The sequence below is a fragment of the Ostrinia nubilalis genome, chromosome 10, assembly GCF_963855985.1.
Source record: "Ostrinia nubilalis chromosome 10, ilOstNubi1.1, whole genome shotgun sequence".
NCBI classification, from domain to species: Eukaryota; Metazoa; Arthropoda; class Insecta; order Lepidoptera; family Crambidae; genus Ostrinia; species Ostrinia nubilalis.
In genome coordinates, this window is record NC_087097.1 from 14,312,927 (window position 1) to 14,328,991 (window position 16,065).

Here is a 16,065-nt window from a genome sequence, read left to right on the forward strand (position 1 = left end):
TTTATTTGTAAAGATATACAATAAAATTCTTTAATTCAGTTAGAAAAGCAATAGGTACTTGCTAATACGTTGTTGCGGACATATCGAAATGTACGCTCATATTAATAAAAACAATTTTAAAATATTTTTTTGTATGTTTTAATCAAAATCATGGAAAGCATTGGGGGAGGCCTATGTTCAGCAGTGGACGTCCTATGGCTGAAATGATGATGATGATGATGATGTTTTAATCAAAGCGAAACAAACATCAATAATAAATATACATTTTATACAATTTATAATAATTTGGTCAATTGCAAGTATAACACAAAAACATGCAAAAAACGCTGTTTCCAATTAACAAGTATAATAAAATTAATCAAAATGAAACTTACAAATTTTAAAATCGATCACTCTATCAAACAGAACACGATGTTGTGGATTCTTTCCTTATTCCTTATACATAATTCTTGCTATCAATGCGAAAGTTGGTTAGTTTGTTATTAATTTTAATACTTGGACCACTATATTTTCGTTGTTTGAATTTATGTTATGACATTAGTGGTTACAACGAAAGTAAACACAGAATTGGTACTACCATTTTCTGCCCCCTATTACGTGTATTTCCATTCGTGACAAAATTAACACTAGTATTTCTGAATCTCATTTAATTGCGTTTGCAATTGACATTGTTTGCGGAGTAATTATATTCTTAGAAATAACACCCGCTACGTCAGCGTGACGTCATATCGTTCGATCCTGTTGTCTCTGTGTTAGAGTGGGAAGGCACGAGAAACCGGCCACCCGGCGCGCCGCGACACTTTGCTCGAGCGCTTGGCTGTGACGGACGTTCTCTCGGTTCAGGGACTGTGATATTTGTGACCTAGATCATTATTTCTGCCATAGGCATATTTCTTTATTACGTTAATTTGATTTGTGGAATTATTGGTTTCGGTTATGTAATAAATCGATATCTGCTGGTGCCGTACATTACTTTTAAAAAGCACTCTCACCTCTGATCCTTAAGATCAGAAGTGGGATTGACCACGCGTTCTAACCGTTTTTGCCATCTATTTTTGCCTTAGTTAGTGATTATCAGTGCAGTGTTAAAAGTTAAGATAACCGGGCGTTCGTCTAGATTAAAAAAAGAACGTGATTATTCTCGTAGACAGTGTCGTGATAAAAGTTAGTTAAACGTCGGGTTTGTTCGAATATCGAATGCCGCCGTTAAATGAACGTGTGCATCGATTGAGTATCGAGGTAGGTCACCTAGGCGATGTGTACGCACTCCGCGTCGTAGTCCTATTGGGCATCGTGAATATTCACGTAGTGATAGTGATTTTTGTAGGCGCTGTGACAGTTTGTACGGCCGCCGCCATAGCTCGCGCGACGATGTGTTTGGGAAAATTTCGTCGCGAATTGACTCGTTTGAGGGTGGATTGCAAATGTAAGTGACACCGTCCAATGTTTTTCTGGAGCTTGTTTGTGATGGAATCGTTACGTGTCTCATTTGCGGCAGTATGGGCAATAAAAAGGGTGGCACTGCCCAAAGGAAACTAAATACGGAGAGTGCGGTCCTACAGCGCGACGCGACTGCGAAACCGTCACCGTCGACACCGGATGATGGGAGGAGTAATAAATAGGCTTGTGTAGTACATGTACTATGTACTAATAGGAAGCAATTCCTTTAGTTCACTTTAATACAGCCGATCACGAATAAATAGGTGTGAACGAAACGTTAAATTGGTGACAAGCGCGCGCGTGCGAGATGGATTCGGCTCTGTGAGTGTGTTGCGAGTATTTTGCGACATTGTACTTAAGAGTGATAGTAATAAAGACGTTTTTCGTCCGATCTGATTAAAAAAATCGGTGTACGAAAAAGAACTAACTACATTTGACCAATTGTACTAGTTCGGAGCGATCCGTCACAGATCCGTTCAGTGTCCGAGTAAGAACAAGCCTAGTAATAAATATTGCACGTTTTGTATTGGTCATTTTGTCGATTCTTGCTTTCAAAAGCAGCGTTGGGGGATTCGAGTGGGAGTCGGTCTTCAAGTGTTTTTGCTTAGAGTCGAATCCCAGCTCAGTGGCATAACATAATACCCGCATTATTAGTGCAAAAAGCACCCGTTAATATTTTGATTGACAGCGGGTCGGACATTTCGTTAATTTCCGAATCAGTTTTGAAGCGTTTTAATTTTATTTTAATAGAATCCCGGCTTATCGTTTGATGCGAGGAATCGGAAGTCAGGAGGTCGAATCAACTTCATACGTGACGACTTTTCAAAATCTTGTAAGCAACGCGATGGTTGTTGTGGTTTTCGTGATGGATCAACCATGTCTTGGTGAAAATTTTGGTTTGACCAAACAAAATAATTATGTAGTGGGTAACCTCCCCACGTCTTCGTCAGTACTACCGTCGACTCCAAATCAAATCAAATCAAATCATTTATTGCATTACATGTGTGGTTTGACAATTTCGAGCCCTGACCCTGAGTGTCGTGCGCTGCCTTTGCTGGATTCCGAGCGGCGCATTCCTGTGGATTCGGTGGCCCTGGGGGCATGGAGCAGGAGCAGCAGCGCGAACCGCGCATCTACCAGGGAGGACGTAGTGAACAGGAATATTGGCGCTTTGTCTGGTTTGCTACAAACAAGGTCCTGTAACCTTTGTATTTCTTTTCTTATCTACCCTTGTATACTCACGGACATTGCCCGCTGGCGGCGTGACCGGAGGGAGCGGCGAGCGTTCGGCGAAAGAACGAGCAATTTTCGGTTCGCGAGCGAACATCGAAGAAGATGATCCTTACGAATATGTGCATAATTTTGATATTTTATGTGCAGAGGAAGGCCGAGCGTGTATTTTGAAGTGAACCTGCTGCCCATACAAGTTTAAACGGGCGCTGGTGCATCACCGCTATGACTTGGAGTTGCTGGCTGGGTCCTGCATTGAAAAACCCAGGAGGCCGCCGAGCACACGTGCCTGCGGCGCGGCGAGTGGACTCCAGGGGCTTGCGGAGCATTCTTGGAGGATGGCGAATCTTCACTTGACATGCAAATACGGCCTCTGTCAGTTTCTGGCTTTGTCCAGGCAGACGCTGACTGGTTTTTAATACCTGAAGCGTAGTGGTGACTTTGACATGCAAATACGGCCTCTGTCAGTTTCTGGCTTTGTCCAGGCAGACGCTGACTGGTTTTTAATACCTGAAGCGTAGTGTTGATTTTGACATGCAAATACGGCCTCTGTCAGTTTCTGGCTTTGTCCAGGCAGACGCTGACTGGTTTTTAATACCTGAAGCGTAGTGTTGACTTTGACATGCAAATACGGCCTCTGTCAGTTTATGGCTTTGTCCAGGTAGATGCTGACTGGTTTTTAATACCTGAAGCGTAGTGTTGACTTTGACATGCAAATACGGCCTCTGTCAGTTTCTGGCTCTGTCCAGGCAGACGTTGATGGTTTTTAATACCTGATGCGTAGTTTTGATTTTGACATGCAAATATGGCCTCTGTCAGTTTCTGGCTCTGTCCAGGCAGACGTTGATGGTTTTTAATACCTGATGCGTAGTTTTGATTTTGACATGCAAATATGGCCTCTGTCAGTTTCTGGCTCTGTCCAGGCAGACGTTGATGGTTTTTAATACCTGATGCGTAGTTTTGATTTTGACATGCAAATAGGGCCTCTGTCAGTTTCTGGCTCTGTCCAGGCAGACGTTGATGGTTTTTAATACCTGAAGCGTAGTGTTGGTTTTGACATGCAAATACGGCCTCTGTCAGTTTCTGGCTCTGTCCAGGCAGACGCCGCGGGTTTTTAATACCCAAGGCGTAGTGTTGGCATGCAAATATGGCCTCTGCTGACGGCAACGGGGTAGTAAGCACATTATGCAAACTTGGGGCCTCTTTTGTGCTTACTGTTCTAAATTGTCTACGGAAAATAGCATTCTAGAGCTAAATATTATTCGTAGGACTAGTCATTTATTTCCCACATTTGTAATTTAATTTTCACTAATTGATTTTTTATTATTCACCGTCTGAGTTTAGTTATTTTTAACATCAATTTTGGATCTCTTATCGCAATCACATGAGTGCACGCATGGGATTGTGCTAAAAGGCTGTGATCTTCCTAATATTTGTGAATTTTAACTTCAAGAAACGACGGTTTCACTTCGGTTCCTTGTAACTGTCATACATTGAACATACACCACTGACATTCCAGATGATAACCATGGAACCGAACATGGGTGAACCAACCTGGTGAGGGTCAGCCTCAAGCTGCACCTCAGGACTCCGAGCATCAGCTTCCTGCGGACCAGGGCTGCGATGACCAGCCTTTGGCGGGTTCGAGCTGCGCAGACCAGTTTTCAAACGTCGGCGAGGTTATGCTACGCGCGGAAGAAGCCGTGGCTGATGGGGAGCAGGCAGCGGTCGAGGACGCCGCACGATCAGGAACGGCCGTCTTAGAAATAACACCCGCTACGTCAGCGTGACGTCATATCGTTCGATCCTGTTGTCTCTGTGTTAGAGTGGGAAGGCACGAGAAACCGGCCACCCGGCGCGCCGCGACACTTTGCTCGAGCGCTTGGCTGTGACGGACGTTCTCTCGGTTCAGGGACTGTGATATTTGTGACCTAGATCATTATTTCTGCCATAGGCATATTTCTTTATTACGTTAATTTGATTTGTGGAATTATTGGTTTCGGTTATGTAATAAATCGATATCTGCTGGTGCCGTACATTACTTTTAAAAAGCACTCTCACCTCTGATCCTTAAGAATATCATTACGTTAATAACTGGTAGCATGCTGATCAAGATGAGCCCAAGGCTGTCTGGTCGTCTTTATTAGCATTGTCAACTAAAGCCTTATTGTCTGAATCTAATTGGCGCGTCATGACTCATGGCTTTATCGAGATGGTTGTATTTACATTTGGTACTGTTTATGTTATAAAATAAATAAACAAGGTCCTTCCAGCTCAGTGGTGGCAGCAGTTTGGTAGTGATCACCAAAGTTAGGCTAAATGAATGGATGACCAATTGACCATTTTAGCCAAAAGGGGCATTTACAGTTTGCCCGGAAGACGCGTTAAAAATTGTCCACTTGATATTATTTGTTGAACCTAGTCTTCAGAAGCTTTAAGTTGTTTAACGTATGGTTTTGTAGTTACACTAGCGGCCGCCCGCGACTTCGTACGCGTGGATCCCGTTTTACTCCCGTTCCCGTAGGAATTTTGCAATATCCTGTTGTAACTAAGCTTTAAGTTTACTATATGATTTTTCATACAAAAGGATTTTCCCGCTAATTCCCGGTCCCGTGGGAATTCCTAAGTATACTATAACCTGCCCAGGAGTATGAAGAATAATTGTACCAAGTTTCTGTTTCTATCAGGAACATACAGACAGACAGACAAAAATTTTACTGATTGCATTTTTGGCATCAGTATCGATCACTAATCACCCCCTGATAGTTATTTTGAAAATACAATTTCATGTACAGAATTGACCTCTCTACAGATTTATTATAGTATAGATCACCCAGTATGGCCCGAACCATCCCATAGTCGGGGTAACTTCTGTGTCCTGCAGTGGTTCTTTGCTTTGAACACAAAATGGCTATAAGAATTGAACTTAAAAGACTTCAGTTTTCTACTTAACTAGACCCCCAATCGTTTGGCAAAGCATCAAAAGAGCCGATTGCAAATAGCTATTTACCATATTACCATGTCAAAGGTCTTGAAGTAAATTGCCGGTTTCTGATCCTACAATCTCGAGAAAGTATTATGAAGCCATAAATCTTTACCATGCTTTTCAGGTCAGTGATGCCCAAAATGAAAAGGGAAAAATGAAATTGGTGATCTTGGAGACCAGGTGGCATTGGCTTTTTCAAATGTTATTTCTTCATGGCCTCCATCAAACGTTCTTTCAAATCATGCAACAACTGACTTCCTAGGAAATGTAGTTTTTATTTTCAAATATCACTTTCTCAGGCGTGAATCTGATTTGAATCTTAATTATGCACGTAACTATCATTTCATTTATCTCACTGCCTGAACCATAAATAAAGGCATTCATTTCCATACCAACTGGTGCAGTTAAAATTTGAAATAAGTTATAGATTTTGTCTCGTTGATCGCTGATTTCGTTTTACCTAAGATGAAAAGATCTCTCACGTCTTTCGTGCAAAAGTAATCCATTGAAATATGATCATTTAGCATACTCAAGTATTTTTCTAACCCCAGTTAAACTATTTGCATGCATTACTGCTGCTAAAGTAATCGGAAATCGCTGAAGCATGCAGTTTATAAATAACCGTTTACTAATCGAACATTCAAATTATCGACACGTGGTTCCCTTTCCACTTCCCAACATTGACTCGATCAAGGTCGAACCGCGAACTTCATTCGGTCACGAGGATCTAAGAAGATTTTTTTAGATCAAATAGTTTGACTAGTGTTGTGCACACTCCTTTACGTTATCGATGTTTTAAAAGGCTACATCATTCAGATATGCAATTGAGGTTTTGTGCATGCTTTATCATACTAATCATTCATAGCTATCTCATCATTTAGTTAGAGTAAGCTTTGTTCTTAAAAAGATTGTATCAATTATCATCATGAATAAACGAATAACGAGTGTATGAATATTTATGAACAGGCTATTACTAGAACGTTAGTGGACAGCCAATATTTATGTAGTGGCAAAACGAAATGGTAGAATAATTACTTCCGTTACGCCTTCGTAAAATGTTGACAATTCTCATACTTGGTTTGGTTTACATAGTGGACCGTTAACTCAGCTATTAGTAAAAAATATATCAATGTTATGGACATTGCTATTTTGGATAACGTTGAGCGACCAGTGACGAGGTAAATCGCCTTAAACGCAATGCGTCCTAGGATGGATTCCCGGTCGAAATTACACCATCCTATTCTAAATTAGCTCCCGCCTTAATCGGAGAGATGCGATAGTTACAAAATCTGGATGTACTCGTAGTGCTTATGTGCTTACTTAACCATAACAATAATATTTGTGTTTCCAACTAAAGTACGGCCAACTAGCAGCGATACAAAAGGTCGATACGACTGTCGAGTTGACAATATATTCTGTCTCTTCCCATCTTGTGTATTTGTCGTAATGTCTCGTTCTACCGCCAAAATATGTCAAAGTCAGACGGGTTCACCCATGACATTGGGTTTGTTTACATTTGGTATCGCTTCTCGTTGGCTGTAGCTTAGGTACATATTTATTTGTTTACTATTCATTAATCCTATGTAATTACTTTTTGATTTAGACATATCTTAAACCTTATACTATTTTTTATTCTAATTAAACCTGTGATTCAACGCTATACTCTTCCAATATCACTTTCGAGTTAACATTGTTCTTTATTTCCATACTTCAACACCCTTCAACTAACTGAGGACGGCCATTGAGCAACAGGAAGCGTCGACTTTGAATGGGCGACACCCGTATGGTCATTTCGCTCACCGAATTAGAGGTGGGCGCCACGCCGGCGCGCCGCCGCCGCCGCGAATTTTTCCACGCCGCCGCCGCCGACGACCAGCTGTCGGCGCGCCGATACTGATACTGTACCAACTATTTGCAATTTATTCCTCTCCTATACTGTACTTTCTGGATTTGTGTTTCGAACGCAGAACTAACTTTAATATTTATTCTTTAATGCCATATAAATTGGTACACAATAGGCGAACTTAATACCGTTGATATACTAATAAATAGATTGAATAACTTAATACTATCTATATTAACAGTTAATCCAGTACATTATTCAAGTTGCTGCTTGGTCTAGTAAATAATTGATCGCGAGAGGCGCCGGTCCCTCTTGCTGTCAAGAAAAAAATCGCCGCCTTCGTCTGGCAGACAACCCACAGTATTGGATTATACTTTAACCTTTAAAGTCCCAGACGGCATACATTAATGCCATAACAATTGATTATCTATTGTGTCTGTCTAGATTCGCGGGCCTTGAAGGATTAAGCGAATTACTCACACAGAGATTGGCAAGTATGTCTCTGAATGCAAATAAGAACCACAACCTCTGGAAGGCAACAAAGTACCTCCCTCAGTGTTCTCCACCTATTAGGTCCGGTAATACATGAGTGCGAACTGACGAGAAAATTTTCAGACCTTTGCATGACTAGCCGGTTTATTTAAACCTAACGACACGGATAATCCAAAAAATCCACAGTTCAATCCAAAAATAAGATCAAGTATTGGACTTGATCCGAGACTTGCAACTATGCCTGTCTTTGATTCCTGCTGATGATGATGATTCATCCGACCGATTTCGGTCATGGTGAACACTTCGACTTAGCTGTCTTGGCGGCGCTGGTGCGTCTGAAGATAGCTTACATAGCCGATCTTCGTGGCAAACTCTTCGCACATTGAGAGTATCTCAGCACGCCGCCAACATAATTATAGTGAATGGTGGCAGATGGACGGGACTTACATCATCGCGTTTCGCGTCGAGTTCAGTTGTGCGCTGCTCCTTGAACTCGCGGATTCGCCTCTTCACAATCTCCCGCCATTCTAAGCGCTGTACAGCCAAACCTTCCCATTGTGATTTGAGAGGGCCCATTTTGCATCTTTTCATATTATGCTGCTTCTGGACATCTTTGTACCTGACTATCTGAGGAATTGACCGCCATGTTTCCGCTTACCCGCAAAACCAAAGTGACTGACATAGCCCGCAGAATCGCTAAAATCAAGTTGCAGTAGGCGGGGCACATAGCTCGTAGAGCTGATGGCCGCTGGGGCAGGAAAGTTCTGAAGTAGCGACCACGAGTCTGAAGACGTAGCGTGGACAGGCCTCCCCTCCCACTAGGTGGACCGACGATTTGGTGAAGGTCACAGGAGGTGCCTGGATGCGAGCGGCGCAGGACCAGTCTTTGTGGAAATCCTTGAGGGGAGGCCTTTGTCCAGCAGTGGACGACTTTCAACTGAAATGAACGAACGAACGCTAAGAGAGATGGCTAAGCTAAAGAAATAGCCAAAATAGACCCTCTTAAAGCACCTGCATTTGATCTGATCACCATGAACTCCATGGTCTTGACAATGACACACTGAGTAAGAATCTTGCAAGTCTCTTAACTTTGGAAATGATCCATAAGGCTGGCAAGTCGCCTTACGAATTCTCCTTCTATAGCTCAATTAATCTGACATTTGTATTGTTAAAATTATGGAAAAGGATCATTCTTGCTCGTTTATTCCCATGCCTAAGTATGACCCATGTAATATAGTATACCCGACCATAAATTTTGCCAGAAACCAACCATAATCAGTACAATGTTTGGAAAAGAAAGAATCCTGTACGTCTGCTTTCGCTGCGGCTTCAGCTGGGTTTAGCATAAATGACTACTCTATGAAATTAAAAAGTACCTTCCAGCACATTTCTACTACTTGCTGATGGAGTCTTATCTCAGTGACAGACAGTTTTAAATCAAACTCCTTGACAAAATTTTCTCTTTTAGCTGCAGAGCTGGAGTACCCCAGGACTCTATACTTGGTCCGGTACTCTACATATAACATTTACTAGTAAAGTAGCCCAGACACCAGAAAGCTGCGGCTTTCCTCAAATGTAACTGTGATCTTAAAGTGACTAGACTGTTGCAAAGTCAGCTAAATGCCACTAATGCTTGGCTGACCAAGTGGCGCATGTGAGCAAGCCCCGAAGTCTCACCATGTTATCATTTAAGACGTGAAACTTATCCCCTGGCCAATCTAGGCCTCGACACATTATTGCAATCAATCTGCATTAAAAACCTGGACCGTAGGATGACACGGAAAGACCATATTAATATATAAAAAAAAACAGATCTGAACATAATATTCGACCGACAGTCAGCTAATCCAACATTAACTATGTGCCTCCAAAGATTTCAAAAATACATGTTAAGGGTACTTTTATCGGCACATTGATACGCTGGCCTTTAGGAAATACATGAAAACCTGATCTCAGCCAAGCCCGCTATTCAAATATCAAAGTATCTATGATCAAAAGAGCTAATTTGCTAGGGTAAACCATTGCGCTAGTGGCTCTATCGTGTCAAACCCCAACCAACTGCAATCAACCTGATTAGTCTTGGCGAAAGATACTAAAAAAAGCCGATTTTTAAAAAAAACCTAATGAATAAAGGTCAAACAAGGTCACGCCGCCGACGCCGCCGCCGCCGAAGTAAAAAAGTCGGCGCGCCGCCGCCGACCAATTTTATATCGGCGCCCACCTCTACACCGAATACAAAGGCAATGTCATCAGTTCGCGTGTCACAGTGACATTGAAAATGCGTCGCTGACACTGATTGACATTCTAATCGCATCTGGTTTCCTCATTGTGCGCGCTCGTGAATCACTCGTAAGACTCGGTGGTTTGTTAAAGTTATGTTAACAAACCATTGTCTTGGAAAACGATGTTAGAAATGCTAGTCCTTATCCGATCATTGTTCGGTTTGAAGTCAATATTCTATATTCTCTTTTATCGTACTTTCACGCGTTTCTTTCTTGTTAGGCTGAGTTGCTGCACCACCTAACTTTGATCGTAACTATAACGCTAACCGGTGTTTTTTTATGGAGTTAGTCAGATTTTTGATGTTTGTCAAAGTTAAAGTAAGATGGTGCAACCCTGCCTAAGTATTTGACAGCTAAATTCATAATAATATCTAACTATGCTAAAAAACTTGTCTCAGCTTAATTTAATATACGATGCCCAATAGAGACAGTAAACAATGACTAGATGTAGATACGAATGAATGTGACAGTTATGAAATAGCTACTTATGTTCACAAGTAGATGACGTCTGTCCTGCGCTTGGTCAATGAAAACGGCAATAATTCTATTTTTGTTTCGCCACTGATATCCTTTAATTACCTCGGACGTATTGTTTTACGTCAACACAATAAATAATTATCGATATCGTACAAACGAGATGACTAACATCACTATCGTCAAGTTAAATTTAGTACGAGTTTATTTTGCACGAGAACTCATTCACGATAGTGGAATCGAATATAAAAACCATTCGTGACTCAGACCGCTTTGATTCTATTATTTGTATTGTTTTTGTGGAAGTTCTAATATTTATTTAGACACACAAAGCATAGCGAACGAAGCCAAGATAGTCGCACTATAATATTCATTATTTGACATGCGATGTCGTCGATAAAAAGCGTACGTAAAATAAAAAGTATGTTTTTATTGCAGCATAGGACAGGGTTGCCAGTGTTTCCAACATTAAGAAACCATCACTTGATAAGACTTTCAAAATGCCAAATTTATGAAAATGAGTAATTTCTGAAAATATGGAATAGCTTTGATGACCATTTAGCTATATTCCAGACAAAAAAAAATCAACTTTAAAAGGATTGTTGTTAAAAAATCAACTTTAAGGATTGTTGTTCAAAATATTTGACATTTTATGACTTCCCTATAAGTCATAAAATGTCAAATATTTCTTGCAAATACGCTTTTTTAAAGCACTTTTACATGAGTGTCCAATCCAAATTAACTTATGGCTAATAGGGATCGCACTCGTAGAATAAATTAAATGTTTAATTACTTCCAATCAGAACTAATTCAAAGGATAGGGGAACCGATCGAAGCCATTGGCAGCCCTACACCTAGACAGCATGACGGGTATAATTTTCTAATATTTTATTCTGATTACAGTGTGCTATTATGTGTTTACGTCATCAATAACCTACTAGAATAATAAGCAACTGTATCTGTAACCTACAACGATCGAACGAAGTTCAATGGTCAGAAACATGGCGACCGGTAACTCTACTTTAACTTTTACGAATTAGTGTTTGTTACTCAATTTACTCATTCACGCTAATAAACACTAAACGGATATTAATAAAGCCGCGATTTACAAACCCCAGTGAAAGTTAAGTTTGTCCCGTGAGAAAGTTTAACTGTCATTGGACCTGAAATTAATAAGAAGAAAACAGGATAGAAACTCTTTTGAGTTCTCTTCAATAGCTATTGGAATTTGCACTGATGTTTTTCTTGGATGTTTATAATCATTTAAATATGAATAATTAAAACTGCACACAGTAAAGTATCTATCTAAACAGGCAGCTTACATTATTCAACGAAATTTTCCGTGTTTTGTCAAAATATTGGGTTAAAATATTGCGTACTGTTATTTTAATGGCCTGTTATCACCAATAATGAGACATACAGTGCCTATCAACTTTGTTAAATTACCAGCATAATGGTCATTTGCACTAAGTCTCAACAAATTAATCCTACTCCACTATGTTACGCTTAATGGTGTCCAACTTTTAGACAGATGGACTCCTGACCTTTTCTGTGATAATCTCGAGGTCCGTACCTATCAGGACACTTGTGCAAAAGACACAAGCTGAAAAAGCCATTTGCGCGCATAGACACTTGCGCCAAACGATATTAGCGCGAAAAAAGTTTTCGCGTTATTCTTCAGCATACTATTTGATAAGTGTCTTCGCGCTTTTTTTCGCACTAGTGTACCAGAACGGTCGAGGTCAGGGTTATTTCGCGCGAATAATGGGACCAAAATTCAACTGTTTTCGCTCTCGGTAATAATCAGGAGCAATCTGCACTAATGGCTTCCAGGGCAGTAAAGCTGGGCTCGTAAATTCTTTACGGTGGCCACACAGGTGTCGCCGTCGCCTTTGATCGCTCATAAGCCCACGTCATCTTTATGTTTATGACAGACGTAATGAGATTGGCACTCTTACTCCCGTATTCACAAACCATGCTTGCTTAAATGAAGCAGAAAATCGAACGCACAGTGTTGAATAAAGCTCTGTGATTGGTTCTGTGCGTACACGCGCAATGTGAGACCTCATAGTAATGTTTGGATGGGATTGCTAGCATCAAAATTGAAGTTATTCTGTTTGCTTCTGGCTTTTCTTTATTAGTTGTTAAAAGAATTGCCAGCCCGTTTACGGTGGCCACACACAGGTGTCGCTCGCTGTCGCCTTAGATCGCTCATCAGGTCCGCGTCATCTTTGTGTTTATGGCAGACATGTAATGAGGTTGGCATTCTTATTTTGTTAATGGGATTGCTTGCGTTAAAAATGAAGTAATTCTGTCTGCTTTTGGCTTTTCTTAAGTTCTTAAAAGAGCTGCCAGCCCGTTTCCGGTGGCCACACAGGTGTCGCCGTCGCATTTGATCGCCCATCATCGTCCGCGTCATCTTTGTGTTTATGGCAGACATGTAATGAGTTTGGCACTCTTATTTTGATAATGGGATTTGATGGGATGGCTAGCGTTAAAATTGAAGTTATTCTGTGTGTTTCTGGCTTTTCTTTCCTAGTTATTTTTTTTATTCTAGCCTGGTAGGTATACCAGGTGCTATCAACAAACAGTACATTTAATATTTACATATATGTATTATAACATTTAACATCTAGTCAGTCAATTACCTACCGTTTCAGTCATGTATAAGATATCATGTGATTTTATTCAGTTTTCGCAAAGTTAAACTTGAACCATTTATTTTCCACTCCGAAATGACACTCTACAGTAGTCTAAGTTTGAGTGTGGTTAACTCACATTTAACTTTATCTGGCTCCCGCAGAATGGCTTTGCAACTTGTTTGTGAAACTTATAACAGACAGTTTTAGACGGAATAACAACTATAACTATTATGTTATATTTGGTTATAGTGTGCAATACTTTACCTGCGCCGAAATTCAGGTTAATTTGCTTAAACAATAATCTAGGAAAGTATTTTTCTTTATTTCTTGAAAATACTCTTCTTTCTGTCTCTCTATCTTTTATGAGAAGTTTTTATGGTGGAGCGATGTTAGCTTCGGTGGTCTTATGACGCTCAAACTTTCGTAACTTAATTAGCCTTCATTTGTTGGAATTTATTGGTATCTTTGCGGAAGAAAAAGTCGCCAACACTACTATAAAGGGTAAAATTTCCTCAGAATAAACCAAGGAAACAAGTGATTCTCATGGTTGAATACCTGAGGGTATAGTTGTAGAGTTTGTAATAAGGTGTTGCCGACCAGGAAGCGTGGTCGGCCCGATAAATATCTAATTAGAAAGTAGAAAATCTAATTATTCACGGGTGCGGGCATAACGGGCATATTAACGCTTCTATTGCCTACACTTCGCCACTCGGTCTGGCTTTCTGATCTCCTTCATTGAATATGAAAATTATCGTAACCTTATGTAGAAATGTTCGATTAATAATCCCGGATCTGGCACGTTGATTCAGCTGTTCAACATTTTGGGCTTGATCTTGGTAGGCACGCTATGCACATTTCAGGTGTTTTTTAAGATAAAATTCATGGACATTGGACAAGGTATCCAACATTTTGTGCTTTGAATTTTGGATTGTCACTTTCTTCAGCGATAATTGCTGGTCAAAGTATCTTCACGGGACTCCTATTGCTTTTGTATTTATTCAAAAGACGAGATTATTATTGACATGGGATTTGATTTTGAACAGAATGTCTGAAGTTTCCTTATTTGTGATTCTATGTTATTAATAAAATCTTATACGTATTACATTTCCTCGTATTGTTGTTTATATTGTTCACTTCACATCTTCAATTTACCGTAATTTTATACATAGGAGGAACAATATACTTCTTCTAAAGTGGAGTTTTTTTCTTCTTGCAGACTGACTGGATGTTCCATACATCAAAATATAACTAGAGTATACAAATACCAATCACAAAAGCCACTAATGATATCGATTTGGGCCAAAGGAATATAGCACTTAACACGTACACAATGATACTAATGTGTCGCGTCAATATTTACCATGGGAAATTAATAACAGTTAACATTAGGGACTAACAAAAGACGTAAAGGAGAACGTGAGAAAATGCAATAAGTGGTTATTGATGAGCCTAATCATCTTCAGGACTTAAACTAGTTCATCTCGTAGACTAAATGGGTAAAAAGATATTGGGTTAAAGACCTAGGTCGGATACACTTTGAATCACCAAATGTCTGGTAAGCTCGCAGTTTTATTGGGACATTGCAAAATTGATTGAACCGATTGACTGAAAAGAAATATTGTTTTGTGCTTTAGGCGACATATCATCATTTATGTAGAGCAATGTTAGATGCCAATGGCACTGATAAACTAACACGAGGGTTGGTGACCCCAGAGAGTTTACTACACGAGAAGAATCGAGAGTGGGTAAAAACTCTATCATTTATCTCATAAAATATGCTATTCTTTTAGCAGGCTGTATTAAATAAATGTAATTTGGCGTAGTTTTCTCCACCGACGACTCTGCGAATGGGCAGATCCTTAATTTTTCCATGATTTGTTTGCTTGCGCAGTGCCAAAAATTATAATCGTATTTTATTTCACACATAGGCGTGTGCTGCATATAGGCAGTGCGTGAGAAATTATGTTTAAAACTAGCTATCTACTGTATCTACAAATTGCAATCTCTTCTTACTGCTTTTTAAATCATTGGCCACTTTAGCAAAGTTCCTATTTCGCTCCCATTATGCGAGCTCCATTATCGAAGAGTACATCTCCGGAATTGGACTTGAGTAAGTGATTCTGCTTAGACAAACAACGGCCAGCACCTCAAGCTTAACACTATCATCTTATGTAGTTGGAATTGAGTCGATATTGCAACAAAAATGTACAGTCTAATATGTGCTGTCGTACAAACAACTTGAATAATGTATCAGGCAATACTCGTAATATTAAAGTGCATTGCCAATGCAAAGATGGTTATGAATATTTGCTATCATAGCATTCCAGCAAATGCAGTCTCTTCAACATTCATACCGTCTGTCGCGACCGTTTGACTTTCTATTGTTTTAACTCATAGAATAGTAAAAATGTTAAAGTTATAACTGTTGTAAGAATCCTCTAAGTGCGTTGTACGATTTAGTCGATGCTTTTCTGCAAATTGTTTAAACATTTCTTTCACTTTGGTTGGGTTTATTTTCCTCAATTTTTTTATCACACAATACTTCCAAGAAGTCAAGAACACCACAAGAACTTACAGCCTCCTAAAAATATGACAGTTTTCATCATCAATCTCTAATTTAAGTGACCTCTATGGTAACACATATTAGGGATTTTTCTTTTAAAAGGGATCACTTAA

General features: G+C 39.9%; 1 protein-coding gene and 1 long non-coding RNA gene across 2 annotated transcripts in view; both read left to right on the plus strand.

Moving 5' to 3' along the window:
* LOC135075384 (formin-like protein) overlaps positions 1 to 16,065 on the plus strand; it is a 113,513-nt gene that overhangs the window by 43,816 nt on the left and 53,632 nt on the right. The gene's annotated exons all lie outside the window — the stretch shown is intronic.
* On the plus strand, positions 703 to 4,702 carry LOC135075617 (uncharacterized). Its single transcript, XR_010258071.1, has 2 exons — positions 703 to 1,239; positions 4,190 to 4,702. It is a non-coding gene; the product is annotated as an uncharacterized LOC135075617 (long non-coding RNA).